Genomic DNA, 18,336 nt, shown 5'->3' with positions numbered 1-18,336 from the left:
GGCTTTCATTCTTATTGAGCTCCTCCAACAACAGCTGCCATCTGGCTCACCATCACCATCTAATATGGGATCTGATTTATGAAGCTACTCAGATCAGAAAGTGGGACACATGTATTGTCCTTTCTCACATATAATGAGGTGGGACAGAGACACTGAAAGATCTATTCTGGGTCATCACTAAATCCTAAAGCTAAAAAAATACAAAGGTTATTAAAACTTACTTTAGATAAAGATGTCCAGTAATTCACAGGAATAGCTGTAATCTTATACATAGTTCAAAGATGCAGGAACACTAATGCACTTCAGTAGCTAGTAAAAAGTACTGTAAAATAATTTTTATTTGAAATCCACAGTGCTTGTGAATTACAGGGATAATAGATACGTAGCTGCTTTGTAGCAATGCTGTCTAACATGGAGTATTTACTCCTGAAAAATAATTAGCCATGATAATATCTAGCTTTTATATAGAGCTTTTTATCAGTAGTTCTCTACATGCTTTACAAAGGAGGTCAGTGTCATTATCCCCATTTTACACTTGGGGAAACTGAGGCACAGGGCAGTGACGTGACTTGCTTATGGTCACCCAGCTGCTGGGAACACAGCTGGGACCATAACTCAGGTCTCCTGAGACCCAGTCCACTAGGTCGCATTGATTCCCACACTGTTGTGATAAGCTGCTGAATTAAAAAAAAATAGACATTTGATTTTCAAGATGAGGGGAACTGCATGTGTGTGGAAAATAATATTTTAACTTTTTTGAGTCATAAATCTTTTAGTGTGTGACTTTACTGAAGTGACTGTAGAGCTCTGAGTGGGGAGTGGGAGCGCATATTAAAATTAAATGAAAGCAGAATATCACTCTCTTTCCCTGCATTATGGGACTTTCTGAAAATGTAGATTAATTTTGTGTGTCTCCTCCCACTTTCATCTGAGCTGCCTAAAATGTCAGATGCCAGTTTATTTTGCTTCCATTTGGTTCTGATGGATGTAGAGAACAACCTTATTTTACTGTACATTGCTATTTCTTCTTTGTTGTACTGTACGTAGTTTTCCAGCTATTGTCACTGTTTCAATGCACTAGATCCTGTCCTGACTCTTAGGGCAATGGCTGCTTTTTTCTTGTTAACTTCTGTCATCATAGTATGATGGTTTCTTTTCTGTGTGCTGTCTCTTCTTTGGGACTTCATAAAATACAGGAGAGGGTCACTCATCGTCCCTGGGTCTGTGGTTCATCCTCCCACATTACTGTTACTTCAGGTGCTACTGCAGCTGCTATTGCCTTTCCCTCCTCCCCTTCCCCACCCTGTAGTGGTACTACACACTAAATAATATCCATTAGGAAGCTTGAGAGCTCTTTCTTTCAGGACTCTGTTTTAGTCAGATTGTATGTGATGAACAGAGAGACATTTGAACACCCACCTCAGGTGCCAGTCATATGGGTGATGGTTGATCCTTTTGGTGCTGCAATAGCTGTTGTTCCCCACTAGTGTTATGCTGCTAACATTTTAACTCCATCAGTTCCATGATTCTCTGTCCTCTGCAAAAAATCTGTTTCCATACTCTTTCTTCCCTTCCTCCATCCCTCCAACTCCATCAATTCAGCCACCACTCCCACACCTAGCCCTTACCTCTTCACCCACCTATTTCCCCTCTCTTTATTATCTCATTAAGGCCCTTCTAGGTGTCAGGTGTTCCTCACAGCAGCAGCAGTGGTGTTGGTAGGCAGGTTTCTGGCTGGCTGATTGGTTGGTTGGTTGGTTGTGAAGCAGGTCACCTCTGGCAATGGGCTTATGTAGTCAGTTGAGGAAGGGATCTTGTTTGGTTCCTGAAGTACCCAAGTATCCCCTGACTGTTTAAGGTATCTCTCCATTGCTCTGGAAAGGAAAGAGGGAGTGCATCACCCCAGATTGGTGAGGTAGATCTCCACTAGCTGGTGATTGGTGAGGCAACTGGGCCTCAAGCTCCCTCCTAGTACCGTTTCTTCAAATTCCAAGATGAGGCTGGGCAGAGAGGCACTGGCCGAAATACAGCCAGGCTGCATCATGCTTATCTATCTGTAAGTGGGGGATAAAAGAAACCAAAAATGAAGATGTGACTAATAGACATCTCAAGCTTTTATATGCCCTAGCACAGAGAAAACACACTGAGATGCCATGAAAGTTGTGGATAGGAAAAGAGACAGGCTCAAAACAGCATAAGGAAAGTTGGTGCTAACATGAAAAAAGTCCTTGAAAAGAAAAGCATATAAATTAAAGGGGGCGGGGAGGAAGGCAGGCAAACGGAGAGTGCAGGTATTTTGGATTGCGAATGGGCTGATAGGGACATTCATTGGGATTGTAGTCAGTGAATAACAAAGATGGTCCAAAATGTCTTGAATCTGTTGACCTTCAGGACATGCTGCAAGGTCCACCTGTTTTTCTCAGCAGCAGCTTAGCCCCTTCTTTCCTCAGATAGTACTGGAGAGAGATGGGGGGCTTCTGGAACTACTTGGTTGCTTCTCCAGGCACACCAGGAGGCACTGGTAAAAGATGCAAGCAGAGAGGATTAACATTTTTAATAGGCAGAGCTGGCCATAGTCATTTTGGAGTAGCTTGCCAAACAGTTTTTGCCATCTCCATCCTGAATGTAAGAGATTCCAAACTGCCATGATCACACAACCATGAATAGGCCCAGCCTAAGGATTCAGGGATCACTAACACATGATACTTTGGGATACACCCAAAACTTTACTAATTCATTTTACTTAACGATTGTGTGGGTATGTTTGTACACAGGCGGGTAGGAAATTTAAGGGGCTTCCTGCTGCAGAACAGAAGTGGAGCTCAGCTGCATATTCCTTTCAGTCTTAGCCTTGAACATGTAAACTGATTACCTCTCCAGACCATTTTCTTGAAGAGATGGCACTTTATTTAAAAATAACCCAAAAAGCTGTGATTCTCCTTTACAGGGCCCAGGGACCGGTTCTATTAACAAGGATCTCATGGTCACCTTAGCAATCTCCAGATACTCCCCAAACTTCTCCACCCTGATCATTTCTTTCATTTTCTTCTCTTCTGTATTCTGTCTCCTAATATTTCCCCAGTCATCTAACTTCTCTTCCAAAATTATTTAAAGTAATAAAGGGACCAACTTATGCCAAAACAGTTACTCAATATGGATGCATATGTGTGTGTTTGTGTGTGTGTGTGTTTGGATGGTTCTATTATTTTTGTCATTTAAGGCACCAGTAATTTTAATAGCACTTTATCTGACTTTTTCTCTACAGGCTGTAAATTATTTTGTGACATTTCTTGCATGTGACTTTTTCCAGATATAGGGTCTGATTCGCCATGGTGTTTCTCTGGTTATGTCAGTGTAACTCCATTGGTATCAGTGGACCTATGCTGCTGTAAAAAGGTCTAATGGTGCGGAAAGTTTAATTGTTTGCTGTTGTAAAAGCAAGCCTGGCTTAGAAGGGAAAAAGCATTGGTAAGGTTTTTTTTTTCTTAACACATCAGATAAAATAAATTATCTGTAAATACTTATAAAATATAAGTTTGTAGCAAACTTTCAAATTATGATATTGAATCTCTAAAAGTATCATTACTGAGGTAACAAATAATAGTTTTACGACTACAATCAATCTTTTACACTCACTGTATTTCTTTCTTTCTTTTAAAAAAAAACACAGCTTTGGTTATTAATGGGCCTTTATCATTTTCATTTCATGTTCTTTGAAGCAACTGTATCTGTCCCTGGATGAACAACGGCATAGTGGAGAACTGCAATTTGCTGAGAAATTGAATTCAAAATCATTTTCAAATTAATATTAATCTTCCCCCTCTCGCTCCCTTTTGCGTGTTCACTGGAATTTTGCTTTGACTGGGAACCAAAAGTTGATGAAAAAATCTTCACTTCTCATGTTTGCATCCTGCAAATGTTATGTCTTAAATACCTCTTTTTCCACATGACTTCATGTGCTAGCAATTTGACTTAATGAGTAGCTGCAATAAATGTACAGTATGGAAATATTGTTACAAGTCTGCTAGAGCATTCCCATGCTTAAGCAAAGCATCGCGTTGAAAGAGATGTAAAATATATAATTACTCTGAGGCCTTGAACAAAATCCTGGTTCTTAGTTCACTCTTACCCTTTTTTGGACAGTGTGAGTAAACCTTAATTATGCCTTGTTTTTAAAGAGAATTGCTGAGGGCCTGTACATCTGGACTTTGCTTTCTCTATCATCATCTATGGATATGTTCAAGCTATTAAAATGAACACAATTCACTGCATATTGTTTATTTTAGTTGAAACCCTGCCAAGTTCCTTACCTAATGATGTATTTAAAAGATCTCACATAAGCATATTGGTAATTTTATTTGGAAATTCAATTTAGCGGATGCAGCAAACAAGATGAGCCCAGAATTAAATGTGATTAGATTTCCTCTCCTGAATATTTACAAATTTTAGATGTTAAGTCTGCCTACCAATCCCCTTCAATGACAGCCTGTTGCCAATTTGTTTCTCATTGCTTAGAAGAGCAGAAAATCATGGGTGTGACTGAAATGTGGATTTTGCAGTTATTGTTGCTTTTCTCAGAACTAAAGCATTCGGGTTTTTTTTAATGGTTAATGCATAAATTCTGTGCTGACTTATGCCCTATACAGTTTCAGTTAGTTTCTTAGTTCTTTTGAATGTCTGAAGCAGTCTTCATAGTGTAAACTGATGCACTGGTAATCAGTACCTCTTTTTGAAAAGAATCTGTAGTGTCTAGTGATGGACAGAAATAAATCCACAGGTTAATGGTGGTTGAACTTTAAATGGTTTGCAAGTTAAAAGTCCAATCCTCCAACTCTATCAAGTCAACAGAAGGGGGCCAGCAAAGAAGGAAGTGCATGTACCACTTTTCAAAGGTGTGACAGAACCACTCTGCCTGGTATACTCCCAGAGCATTGCACTGTCTGCTGCAGTCAGATACCAACATGATGGGTGTGATATAAATGCTTGGGTAAATGGATGGATAGATACACTGGCTGCAGCAGCTCTCACTGGCACAGTGCCACCACTGAGAGACGAAATCTGTCTGCTATTCAGTTTAAGACCTGGTTCCAGGAGGGCTCAATTTTGGTTAATGACATGTTGCTGAACATGATCTGTCCTTACAAATTAAATGGTTATGATATATTAACAGTTTCCCCAAAACTGAGCTGAGTGGAAAATACTTTTCTTCCTGCATAAATTTTTTACTTTTCTGTTCTTAAAAAAAAAAGGGGGGGGGGATATTTGGCCACAATCTTTAGGTTAAAATTGAAAATTTCAATTTGGAAATACTTCACTGAGCCTCACTGAAGTTGTAGTTCAGGTGCCTCATGCTCCCATTCTCCTCTATGGGCCAGGCTCCCTGGATGAGCTATATCTTCCCTGATACATTAGTTTCTCCTCTTGCTGAGCATAGAACAGTGCTTCATAAGAATCCCTGGCTGCAGTGCATTGTGAGAGATGTAGTCTGGCTGGGGAACCTAGCCCATAGAGGAGAATGGAGGCATGAGGCAGCTAAATAACAACTCCGATATAGCACCAGAGCAGAATTTCCAAATTGAAATATTTTAGTTTTCGACTTAAATGTTTTGGTTTTTTAGGTGTTCAGCTTTTTAATGAAAAGTCAGTTTTCCATGGAAAGCAGACACTTTCTGTGAAAAAAGGTTGTTTAGTCAAAAACCCAATTTTTTATCCAAAAACAGTTTCAACAGAAAATTTTCAATTAGCCCTACCCAAAAACATTGTCTCTCTCTCTCTCCTAATAAACATTAGAGCCATGACTAACATCATTTGATCTGAGAAACCATGATCTTAGGGTAAGTTCAGAACTGAGCTCTGCAACTCAAGCCCTTGTTATTATCTTCATGTATTTCAAATTCAAACAAAATGACTCCTCTTCATATTTGTTATATTGAAGGATGGGCAAACTACAAAAAGCTGGGTAGTATACTTTTTAGTTTGAAACAGGACTTGAAGATGCTTATTTAAGCCTTCCCTAATCTATCCAAACCATTTTATCCTTCAAAACGGGTTGAAACATTATGAAAGTAGCGTAATAGCTTGTGTTTCCTGTTTTGCCTGCAACCATGAGTTACAGATATGAGTAAGGCTGAAAATATAATGAAAAAAGCTAACAGGCTAGAGTTTGTCTCAGAAGTCAGATGAGTGGAGAGTCATTTTATTGGAACCTGTTCCTAGTTGTACTATGTTATTCTGGAGAAATTCTGCCCTATTTTGCTCCATACTACTGGTTTAGATGTTTCTTTCACTAGACAAATTACTGAGAATATTTTTTTAAATTATTTAAAATTCTATTTTTAAAACAATTGTAGCAGAAGAGCAGCAATAGTACTGCCAGACTGTTTTACAAGGCCATAATTCAGTCCCCTTTTTGGCATAACCCATGAGGGCTTTGGTCTCATAGTTTCTCCATTTGGTGACTGGATTACTGCCTTGTAAAACAGCATGACAGTACTATTACTACTAAAAGAAGGGACAGCCATCCAGAGAGCCAATTGGCTGACACCTTTTTTTCTTTTCTTTCTTTCTTTTTATTTTTTGTTCTTGGAAGTAGCATATAAAACAAAATGTTTGCAACTCTAACACCTAATAATTTACCTTTTTTTCTCCTGCAATATGAAATCTATTTTATATAGTTTGCTTAATTTATTACGAACTTGCTGATAGTATTATTCATTATTTATATAGCACTGTAAATGTACGAGGCATGTCACAATAAGTAAAATGTCTAAGTATGTATATGGCTCCTTCACAAATATTATTAATTTACTCTCCAAAGACTTCTGTGTGGTAGAGACATATTATCCCCATTTTACATATCAGGAACTGAGGCCCAGAAAGATTAAAGATTAGATTTTGCATCAATTTCTCACATTGATGAGCACTTACATACAGTGTTCTCATGAAGTCACCCAATGTGAATGTGAAGAAGGGGTGCATAATCTAGCCCTTTGTGACTTGCCCTGGGTCATAGCAAAAGTCAGGATGGAACCCATATCTCCTGAGTCCCAAGCCAGTAGCCTTAACCACAAAATCATTCTCCCATTCCTTTGAAAAGTAAAGGACACAATGCCTGCCCAAAGAGTTTATACTTTAAAGGCACTAGTGGGACCAGGGCACACAACAATATGGCCTGGTATCATGTAGACAAACAGAGATCATTATGTTGTCACTGTAGCTGCAGCATTTCCACAATTTAGGTTTGCAGAGACTTTTGAAGAAGGACAGAACAGGAATTTAGAACAACCTCCCAATTTTTTCACACATTCATGAGAGGGGGCTGGGGAGAAAGAGTAGTGGGATAAAAGTCCTCAGAAGAATGTTTCCTGCTGCTAGAGCAAAGCAGAAGACCATAGCCGGCTGGATAAAATAGAGTAGCCCCCAAGCTGTTCTATTCTGTGCCAGATCTAAGGAAGGGAATCAGGGAGCCAGCTATTTCCCTTTTTGCTGCACCCAAGATCTGGGTTTGTGCCTTTGATAAATAAACTACTGCTAATTATCCAGCTAGATGAGCAATATTTTTTCTTTTCAAATACATAATTGCTTGTCTGAATCCAAAATTGCCAAATTTCATCTGTATCCACATTTTTATTCAAATTCACTCTGAACTACTACTACTACAGAAAGCTCCTTCTAGGTTGTCTTAGGGCTTGTCTTCACTACAGAGTGGAGTAAATAACTCAAGTGGAGCTCCTAACTCAATTCGCATCCACACATAAAACCCCTTAACTTGAGTGGTGGTGCTTTTTACTCAAGTTGGCTGAGCCATCAGGACCGTACCACTGTAGTGTCTCACTGTAGGTGTTGGGTCACCTTCAAAGTTATACAAGTATGATAGAATTATCATTATGTAGTAGTAGAAATAAAGATAGACAAAAGAGTATATAGGTATTGTAAAAAAGTATGAACATTAGTTCCATGCTGTTGAATTTCACTCTGTAACAAATGCAAGGCCAAAGTGCTAATTATTTCAGGCCGGTACAGGACAAAGAGTCTGCAGAACTCAAAAGTTTGAGTTTGAGAAAACAATGCTGTTCTTTAAAACAACACTCTGATGCTCTTCCCCCGTGGGGGCCCCTTGTCATGCCTATGTAAATCTTGGTATCCAAAGAGGGAAAAATAGATGTGGGATAAAACTTGTTAAATGAATCGAGTCATAGATTATGGTGTTAAATAAAAGAATGGATGATGAGTGCATGGAATTGAGAGCCTGAAGCAGGGAAATAATTGGTTAGTAACAGTACCAGCCTAATCTTAAGAATTTCAACCTTGGTATCGATGGGCCGAAGAATATGCAAAGTGGAGATAACCGGATGACCCCGGAGAGCGAACCGGAATCCACCCAAAACGCATCAGAGAAGAACAAGAAGATAACACCTAGCCATCATGGAGCCATCATGGACCTACCAACTGCTGATTGAGCTGATTGGTCATCTCAATTGTAAATTCAGCATGATGAAGCAACTTCCATAGACTTGAATTGAACCAGAGACCTATAAAAATTGGGTCCAAGGACTGTGTTCTTTGAGTCTGGTTCTACAACCACCCTCCAGGAGCATCGGATGCGCATCTGACAATGACTCGGCTCCACTCTTGTGTCCAAGCCACCTGGCCAGTGACTCGGCACAAGCAACGTCTAGGCTGGTAACTATAACAAGCTTTTTGTAGAACCTGTGTGTGAATGGATCTATATAGAAATTGCATATAGGAATACTTTGTTGTACTTACAATAAACATGGCAATTTTCCTTGTCCCTCTACAAGATCCTGTTGATATCATTTTTATTAGTGTAACATAGACACTACCTACACCAAGGGGAGGTGTTCTCCCATCACTGTAAGTAAGCCACCTGCACAAGAGATGGTAGCTAGGTTGATGGAAGAATTCTTCTACGTGAGCACTTGGGTCAGGTTACCTACACCGTTCCGGAGTGTGGATTTTCACACCCCTGACTGACGTAGTCAAACCAATATAATTTTCCAGTGTATACCAGGCATCGCTCTCACTCAAGTGAGGCTAACACAAGAAGAGTTAATGCAAGTGTGTATAACTTGAGCTAACTCTGCAGTGAAGACGTAGCCTTGGAGAACAGAGTGCTGGTGCATTTCAGCCAGACAGAAACCAGTGTATGGGTAAAAAATAACTTTTAAAATAATCATTCATTCATTCATAAATATTCTGGTTGCTACCACAACAGAAGCTTAAATTCTTTACAGACTTCAACAGTAAGCTTTCCTGGAACAATTAACATGAAGCACAGGTAAACCCTGATTATCCAAATGTTTATTCATTTAGAACTTACATAAGAGATGAACAGCATAATGTTTAAAAAGGGGGAGAGCCAGAATTGCAAAGCATATTGTTTCCCAGAAGCATTAAACATCATGCAATTCACTGCCCTTCATAAATATATAACTGGCTTGCGTACTGAATTGCGTGTGAGTCCACCCATCCAACTCCCCCACTGAAAAACCCAAGATAAGTTACTGTAGCCAACATTTAGAATGGTGTTGGCAGATGCCAGAAGGAGCCATACCTAGCCCACCATCAGAGTGGTTGTTGTGACACAGAGCATTTAAGGGTAAATGGGAGGATTCTGGGATATGGTCTCAATGTAAATGTTTTTACAAGTATCTGGAACTTTGTTGTTTAAATTGTGGAATCAGTTGCTCCAAGGGAAAGTATGGAAAAAATGATGTAAGCCCACAGATCAAAATCTAACAAGTTTATTCAAATACCAGATTGCTTTCTTTTAATTGGGGGAAAAAAACCCATTCTGTACTAAAAAGACAGTCTAGTTCCCACTTGGTAGCATGCTTTGCTTGGCTTCGGGCTGTCTCTCAGACAGCCTCTTCACAGTTCTGCTGACAGAATTCAGACCTCACTAAGGGTGCCAGTCTAAGAGTAACGCCCAACACCCACAGCCTACTGGGTTGTCTGTGTTTGCCTTGTATGGTAAATGAGACCTCAATTATCATCTTCAGGGCAATAAATCCCAGTGGATCACAATTTGAATACCACCTCAGTCCTAGAGGAAATGTTGTGTATATATAGTTCTATCCAAATGGTCTCGAGGAGACTTGACCCTAGATTGTAACATGGGAACATTCTTGGCCAAGTTGTCAGCACTTCAGAGAGTTTCTTGCTTTCATGTAAATGCTTGAAGGAGCGTCTTTCTGGTTACCAAAAATCTCATTTGAGTTCATTTGCTGCCATCTTTTAGCATCTTAAAGCTACAAAACTGACCTTAAAATCACAGCTGCTCATTTTATTAGTGTTCTGAATTTAAACTTAGAGATTTTATACCTGGAGATTTTTATAGGATTTCAGTTTTGATTTTGTTCCAATGGCTTTTTTGTCCATCTCTATAACAATAATCAAAATAGCTTACATCTTTATGCCACGCCTTTCCTCCCAAAGGATCCTAAACACATTTACAATCTATAAAAGCTGCCTTTTCTGTATACAGAAATTCCTTTACCCGTCAGAAGTGCAGTCACCTGTGGGGTGGAGCACAGCTGTTTAAAAGCATACAACAGTTTTGCATTTTAAAGTGGAAAGTGAAGAATACTGTATCCATTTGAAACTACAGAGGGGCTTTAATTAGGCAGAATGTAATTATGCGAATAGAATCTGACCTGGGAAACACCCCAATTCTTGCAAAAAGTGCCAAAGGGCCTTTTAATTTTAGCATGCTGTCAGAACATCAGTTTTATGACTTCTTCAGAAAAATCAAACCTCCAGCATGGTGGCCCCTAATTCTATGCAGAAGGGAAGGGAGGAACCAAGTGAATAATCTACTTCCAAGCTGCACTCTGTATTTTTCTTAAAAGTCTCTCCTCTAAGTGCTGAGCAGGTTTCACTCTGCTTTGTGAGATTTGAGAAAATTATAGCCCAAGGTGGTACAGCTGCAGCAAATCTCTTGATTGTGCTCACAGAAATCTTGTTCTTTATAATAATAGAAAAATAATAATTGTTGGTGATGATGGAAGTAAAACTAAGCTTGCGTGAATGCACTGGGGGATGTTTTTGTTTTCAAACAGATTTCTTTATGATGACTCAGTATGAATAATAAGCTCTGTTATGACAAGTTGTATACTTGGCAAACTCTAAAAGTACCTACAGCAAACTAAGCTCATGCTTAGCATTAAGCACATGCTGGTGTTCCCTTCCTGAATAGAGATGCTTTTTGAATCAGGGCCTATATGCTGAAGATATTTTAAAATACTCTGGCAATGTGAAGATTTGAAAGTAATGACTTTACTGGAATATCTGAGGTGCAAACCCCAGAAGAGGATAATAACCACTGCAGCAACAGCTGTTGTGTCCCAGATAGTAACAGTAATTGGTGCTTATATAGTATTTTTCATCTAAGGATCACAAAGCATTTTCTGAAGAAAGTGCCATTTTTAAGTACCCCATGTCACTGAATGCATGGGGAACTGCATTACATAGACTGTACTTGCTCAAACTACAATTATAATGAAGTGCTATCCACCATTTAAAACACAGATTTTAAAGCCAGAAGTGGCCTTTTGGTCAAAGACTGACCTGATTAACAGAGACCAGAGAATTTCATCCAGTTACTCCAATATTGAGCCTAATAATGTGTGTTTGACTAAAGCATGCTTTTCTTTTCTCCTTCTTTTTCTTTTACTGAAATTTTCCTACCCCAAAATAAGGGAAGAACAGAAAACTAAACAGAAGAATGGGAAGGGGAGGCAGAGAGGGCCATCTTTGATTAATTTCAAGGGGATGAAAACTAAGATTTCTAAAAAGTTAGACCAAATCTCTTAAAATTTGTCTGAGTTCCCTCTTCTCCAAAATGTTACCCACTCTTTAGCTGCCAGATCAGCCAAGATGCTTCATGTGCCAATATATATTTATGCCTGTATCTGTAATTTTCACTCCATGCATCTGAAGAAGTGGGTTTTTTTACCCACAAAAGCTTATGCCCAAATAAATCTGTTAGTCTTTAAGGTGCCACTGGACTCCTGATTGTTTTTGTGGATACAGACTAACATGGCTACAGCTCTGATATAAGATGTCGTGCTAATTTCTGTCCCTAGAGGCAAGCTGCTCTTCCCTTGATGCAATATGAGTCGTTTGGTTACAAGAATTGTTCTAGAACCAAGCTTTCAATGGCTTTCCAAGCTGATGGGATATATCCAAAACACAGTTCTGGGAAGTCATTTTTAGGGCTGTGTCCATTAATATATTAACTCTCCTACCTAGTTCTAGCCAAAAGGATTGTATCCTGGGACAGTCACAAAACATGTAAGCCAGAATGGCTCTGGGTGACCCTTATCTGCAGCAGCAAGTCTTTGGCAAGGCCCGTGGACTGTAATTTATGTGAGGACCATTGTGAATAAAATAGATTTTTATGGTGGATCAGCCTTAATCATAGGTCAACAGTAGAGTTTTAATATTTCACAAGGCACTTTCCCATTGGCTAGGGTTAAAGGATCTAGACAAATCTTTGTTCTAGGCCTGATGCAGGCAATCGAAACTAGGGAAGGTCTTTTGGGCCAGGAAGATGTAACAGGCTACAGTTGGTTGGGTGCCCTATAAAGCTCCTTCCACATCAACAACAATCCTGGAGTCTCTGGTGCGCCCAGTACCTCAGGACCAAATATGTCCTTCAAGAAATGTTTAAGCTGGAAATAACACCTTGCCGCAGGTAGGTAGTATTGCTGCTGGAGGGCTTGACTAACGTTTCTTCCTGAGAGGCATTCCATCTTGATAGGAAGACTTCAAGAGATGGAGAATCCACTGCTTCCCTTGGTGAATTTCTTTTATATTTTCCTAAAACAAGATAGCATTAAAACACAGCTATCTAATGAAATCTCTGCACATAGATACAAAAAGGAGGCACTAAGGACCAGACCCTCAAAACTTAATAGTTAGGCACCTAAATACCTTTGAGGATCTGGGTCTAAGGGCTTGCTATAAAGCCCATTTAAATCAATGAAAAGACTCCCATTGACTTTAGTGGATCGTGAATCCAGTTGTAAGTGAGCAAAATGAAGCATACAGTATATGCACAAGTTGGTCCAGGATGGCTGTCTATTACACAACGAGCTAATAGTTTAAGGGGGCCTAAGCCCTAAATCAAATCAGTGTCTTCACATGCATCCAGTTCGAGGAAGAACTCCACATGATAGTGCATTTTGAGCTGGATGCTTATTATTGTTGTGTTAGAACTGCAGCGTCCTTGGTACTTTACCAATCAAGTGACACTGCAAATGGACAAGAGTATTTGCATTAAAGGGAAAATGTCAGTTTAAAATATTTTCTTTCCTGATGACTAATATACCACAGATTGTAAAAATGAAAGGAATTTTAAAAGTCAAATTTATTGTTCACTGTGTTCATGTATTTATTCGTTTCACTACATTCAGTAAATGAAAATAATCCAGTCGGCTTTAGTTTTTACTAGTGAGTTTTATTCTGTGATTGAACTGTAATACTACAAAAGAATATTTAAATCCAAACCCAAAATGAGAAATGTTCCAATTATTTGATTTGATTTATTTTAAAATTAACCTAAATTTTGATGCTAAGTTAACAGTGTCCCTAGGAATTCAGACTTTTATTCCAAAGTGAATTCAGAATTATGAGGCCTTCTTCAGGAAAACTGTAGTAAATGGTAAAGCTAGGGTTAAAATTCTCTTTCTTGTCCATCATAGCAGATTTCTAAAAGAAAAACCCAAAACACATTAATGGATATATCTAATGCTACCTTTATTTTCTTTTATCAGCATGAGCTGAAGATAACCCATTTAATTCTATTTGCTCATCACATGCTGTTTCCATGTTAGAAAGTGTCAAGGTTCCTTCCCCATGCTGAACTCTAGGGTACAGATGTAGGGACCTGCATGAAAGACCCCCTAAGCTTATTCTTACCAGCTTAGGTTAAAAACTTCCCCAAGGTACAAACTTTGCCTTGTCCTTGAACCCTATGCCACCACCAAGCCTGTTAAACAAAGAACAGGGAAAGAGCCCACTTGGAGACATCTTCCCCCAAAATATCCCCCCAAGCCCTACACCCCCTTTGCTGGAGAAGGCTTGATAAAAATCCTCAAAAATTTGCATAGGTGAACACAGACCCAACCCTTGGATCTTAAGAACAATGAAAAAGCAATCAGGTTCTTAAAAGAAAAATATTAATTAAAGAAAAAGTAAAAGAATCACCTCTGTAAAATCAGGATGGTAAATACCTTACAGGGTAATCAGATTCCAAACATAGAGAATCCATCTAGTCAAAACCTTAAGTTACAAAAAGACACAAAAACAGGAATATACATTCCATTCAGCACAGCTATTTTACCAGCCATTTAACAAAAGGAAATCTAACGCATTTCTAGCTAGATTACTTACTAACTTACGGAGTTATGAAGAGCATTCCTGATCTGTTCCTGGCACAAGCATCACGCAGACAGACAGACCCTTTGTCCTCCCCCCCCCCCCCCCGCCCCAGCTTTGAAAGTATCTTGTCTCCTCATTGGTCATTTTGGTCAGGTGCCAGCAAGGTTATCTTAGCTTCTTAACCCTTTACAGGTGAAAGGGTTTTGCCTCTGGCCAGGAGGGATTTTATAGTTCTGTATACAGAAAGGTGGTTACCCTTCCCTTTATATTTATGACAGAAAATCATTCATAAAGAATAAGTCATAGCCAGGTTCCTTCATTGAGAGAAGACATAGCATGTAATTCTTGCAGGAAACTAAACTGATATTTCATCTCGCAACAATAAGAGTCTACAGCAGGGTGAAGATAACATCAGGGTCATGGAGGAAAAGGGTAATCATACCTGAAAAGTACATCATGATCAAACCTATAAAGTATGTCTGCAGGAAACCTTAGAGGGCCTCGATGTCTTTATCAACTCTATCTTTTTAAAGTACTAAACTGATATAAAAACAGGGGGAAATGATTACGGAATTTCAGTGCATTACAGTATTATTTACAAGGCTATGGGTCAAAAGGAGGTATATCATAGATGACTTTGGTCCATGGTGTTTTAAAAGGGTAAATGCACCCAAAGCCTGCACCAAAAGCCTATGTGAGGAACATATTTTTAAAGTATAAGGCCACAATCCTACAAAGATTTACACACATGCTTAACTTTACATACTGTGACTAGTTCCATTGAGTTCAACAGGATTATTCCAGGTGTGTAAAATTAAGCATGAGAACTGGAGCCTAAAGAGGTAGGGGTGAACTTTGGAGATGGTATACAGATTTCAGTTAGGGTTAGGATTGTGTTCAAGGCAAAATCGAGGCCTGGAGTCATGTTCAAATTCAAGGTCACAGTGAAATCTCCCTCACTGCTCAGTAGTGTAGAAAGCTTGAGATTGCTGATCTTGCAAGATTTCTGCAACTTCTAATAGTGGAAATCTCATGCAAGATAACAGTTGTTCTTGTGAGATTTCCATTGCCTTGGGTCAGAATATCACAAGTATCATCATCATCAGGGAATGTTCTCTATATCCTAACCCCAAAGAAAAAAATAGGCCCCTTCAGGTTTTGGATGTGACCCAGAACCATGGGTCAGATTCGGATCTAGGGATTCATCCCACTCTCTCTACCCCTCAGGCCAATCCAACTCTTATAGAAAAGTCCTATAGAGTTCAATAGGAATTAAGGCAGTAGGGTTCTATATCAATTTGATATAGTCCTATGGAAAAGTTTGATCTCCTTCCATAGTGTTTTGAACCATCCTATTCTGTAGCAGGGATATAATTCACTAATAAGTTTTATAGGATGATTTAAAAATCCTCTATTACTCTTTAGACACCTTTTCCACGAGGGCATGTTTTTTCTGCTCCCTTCCCAAGATGACATTCAATAGGGTGCATATTCAGGCTTGCAGTTTAAGCCCACCTCTAATAATAACCTAACATTTCATAAATAGAGAGGATGGGTCAGATGTTCTGCAATGGAATATAGTGATTTTGTTTAAAACTGATCCAGGTTAGTAGTGCATGCCCTTACATATCAGTGTTTCTCCATAGATCTCAAAGCACTGTAAAAAGTTGTGTAAGTATCAATATTATCTTTTTACAGATGTGGAAACTGTAAGTGATTAAGTGACTTGCTCGAAGTCACACAGCATGTCTGCAACTGAACAAGGAACAGAACTTGGATCTCTTCATTCCGTGGTGCCTTATCCATGATGCAGCTCAGGAGTTACCTAAAGTTGATTCACTGGTAAAGAACATGTTTGAGTCATACACAGGTAGAAATAAGATTTCAAATTACAGATGAAAATGTGTAGTGGTGGGTCTCCTAACTTGTCGCCTGATTCAAGTAACAGATCATAAATTGGTGTGTTTATAGACCACAAAGTATTTGTTGTTCTTTGTTTCACGGTGTCCTAACATATTAACCATCTGATTTAAATTTGTTCCTGCAGATGCAAAATGGATACTGAATTTTCCTCTCTTTAAGAAAATTGAAAAACAAAGATGCTGGGCTTCCTCTCTATTTGAGAGAAACCATACATATATCTGTAGGCAAATCTGTTTCATATTTCATGCACTGTTGGTGCTTTGCATTGTTTAAAATTAATTTCAGATCAGACTGCTGTTGAGTTCTAATATAGTTTTACTGAGCTCATTCTAAAAATTATTGGTGAGATGTTGGGCCAGATTATTCTATGTAGCGTGATCATTTTATGCTCCATCATCAACATGATCTGGACCGAAAAGGCCACTTCCTGCCCTAGGAAGATCATTCCAGTGCAATGAAAATCCTCTGGTGTATAGCCAGCCTACAGGCTCTTAGATAATTTCTTTTCCCTGATGTCTGCATAGCATGGAAAAGGTTGCAGAGCCAGAAGAAAAGGGGCTAGGTCAGGATGCCCCCATACCAGGTGGATCCCTGTCTGCAATTTTAGCCCCTTGGGGTTGTTATCTGCAGTAGGAGAACTGGCTTGCATACAATAGCAGCGGGGCTGTGAGCGGTTCAACCATTGTTCAGGATCTGACCACATGTGTTTTGCTCTTTTGCTATGAATCCTTTTTGCTATGTAATACACATGATGATGGGACTATTAAAACTAAGGGAACACTTGCAAGCTATCATAGGAGGTGGAGTCGCTCCTACAATAGAAAGGGAAACATTGCTGTTTCTCAGGATATTTATAGAAATGTAACCCCAGCACCATTTGTGCTTTCAGGGAAGTCCTTCTCTCGATACTGTCTGCTTTAGCCATGTGTGGTCCAGCATATTGGGCACAACACTGAGATTCACAGTTCTCTGAACCCAAAGCTTCCTTTGAACTTTGGAGTCCTACACAGTAAGGCTATGTGTGGTGCTGGGCGGCCCACTCAGAGAGCTGGATACTTCTTGGGTGCTATCCTGCACTTCTCCATGGTAAACTACTGTTAAAATGCGATGGTAGTATCCATCTTTGTGTCAATACTGTTTTCTTCCCAACCCACTCCCACTCCAAACTACCCAGTGGAGGTGGACGAGGAACATCATAGTGTCATACATCATTATGTGACAGGGTCGGGCCAGATGGCTACCGGAGAGTAACAGAAGGCAGATATATTAGCCCCAGATTAAGTAGGTACCTTTTCCCTGGGTAAGGTAACAGGGAAGGTTCCAGAACAATCAGGAACCTTCTGGAAACAATTAAGACAGACAGGCTGATTAGAACACCTGCAGCCAATCAAGAAGCTGCTAGAATCAATTAAGGCAGGCTAATCAGGGCATCTGGGTTTAAAAAGGAGCTCACTTCAGTTTGTGGTGTGTGTGAGGAGCTGGGAGCAAGAGGCGCTAGGAGCTGAGAGTGAAAACGCAGACTGTTGGAGGACTGAGGAGTACAAGCATTATCAGACACCAGGAGGAAGGTCCTATGGTGAGGATAAAGAAGGTGTTGGGAGGAGGCCATGGGGAAGTAGCCCAGGGAGTTGTAGCTGTCACACAGCTGTTCCAGGAGGCACTCTAGACAGCTGCATTCCACAGGGCCCTGGGCTGGAACCTGGAGTAGAGGGCGGGCCCGGGTTCTCCCCAAATCTCCCAACTCCTGGTCAGACACAGGAGGAGTTGACCTGGACTGTGGGTTCAGAAAAATGGCCAAACTGAAGGCTGCTGTGAAGCTCCAAGGAAAGCAAATCCAACCAATAAGTGCAAGACTAACCAAGGTAGAGGAGGAGCAACTTTGTCACAATATATACGTACAGTCCTAACTGAATGCTGTGTCTGAGTTGTGATCATTGAAAAATGATTCCATGCTTCTGATGGTTGATTCACTGACCATTACTTTTAATTGCTACCTTATCACAGAAA

Source organism: Dermochelys coriacea, chromosome 5 (genome assembly GCF_009764565.3).
Source record: "Dermochelys coriacea isolate rDerCor1 chromosome 5, rDerCor1.pri.v4, whole genome shotgun sequence".
Classification (NCBI taxonomy): Eukaryota; Metazoa; Chordata; order Testudines; family Dermochelyidae; genus Dermochelys; species Dermochelys coriacea.
Note: the sequence above shows the minus strand (reverse complement) of the source record.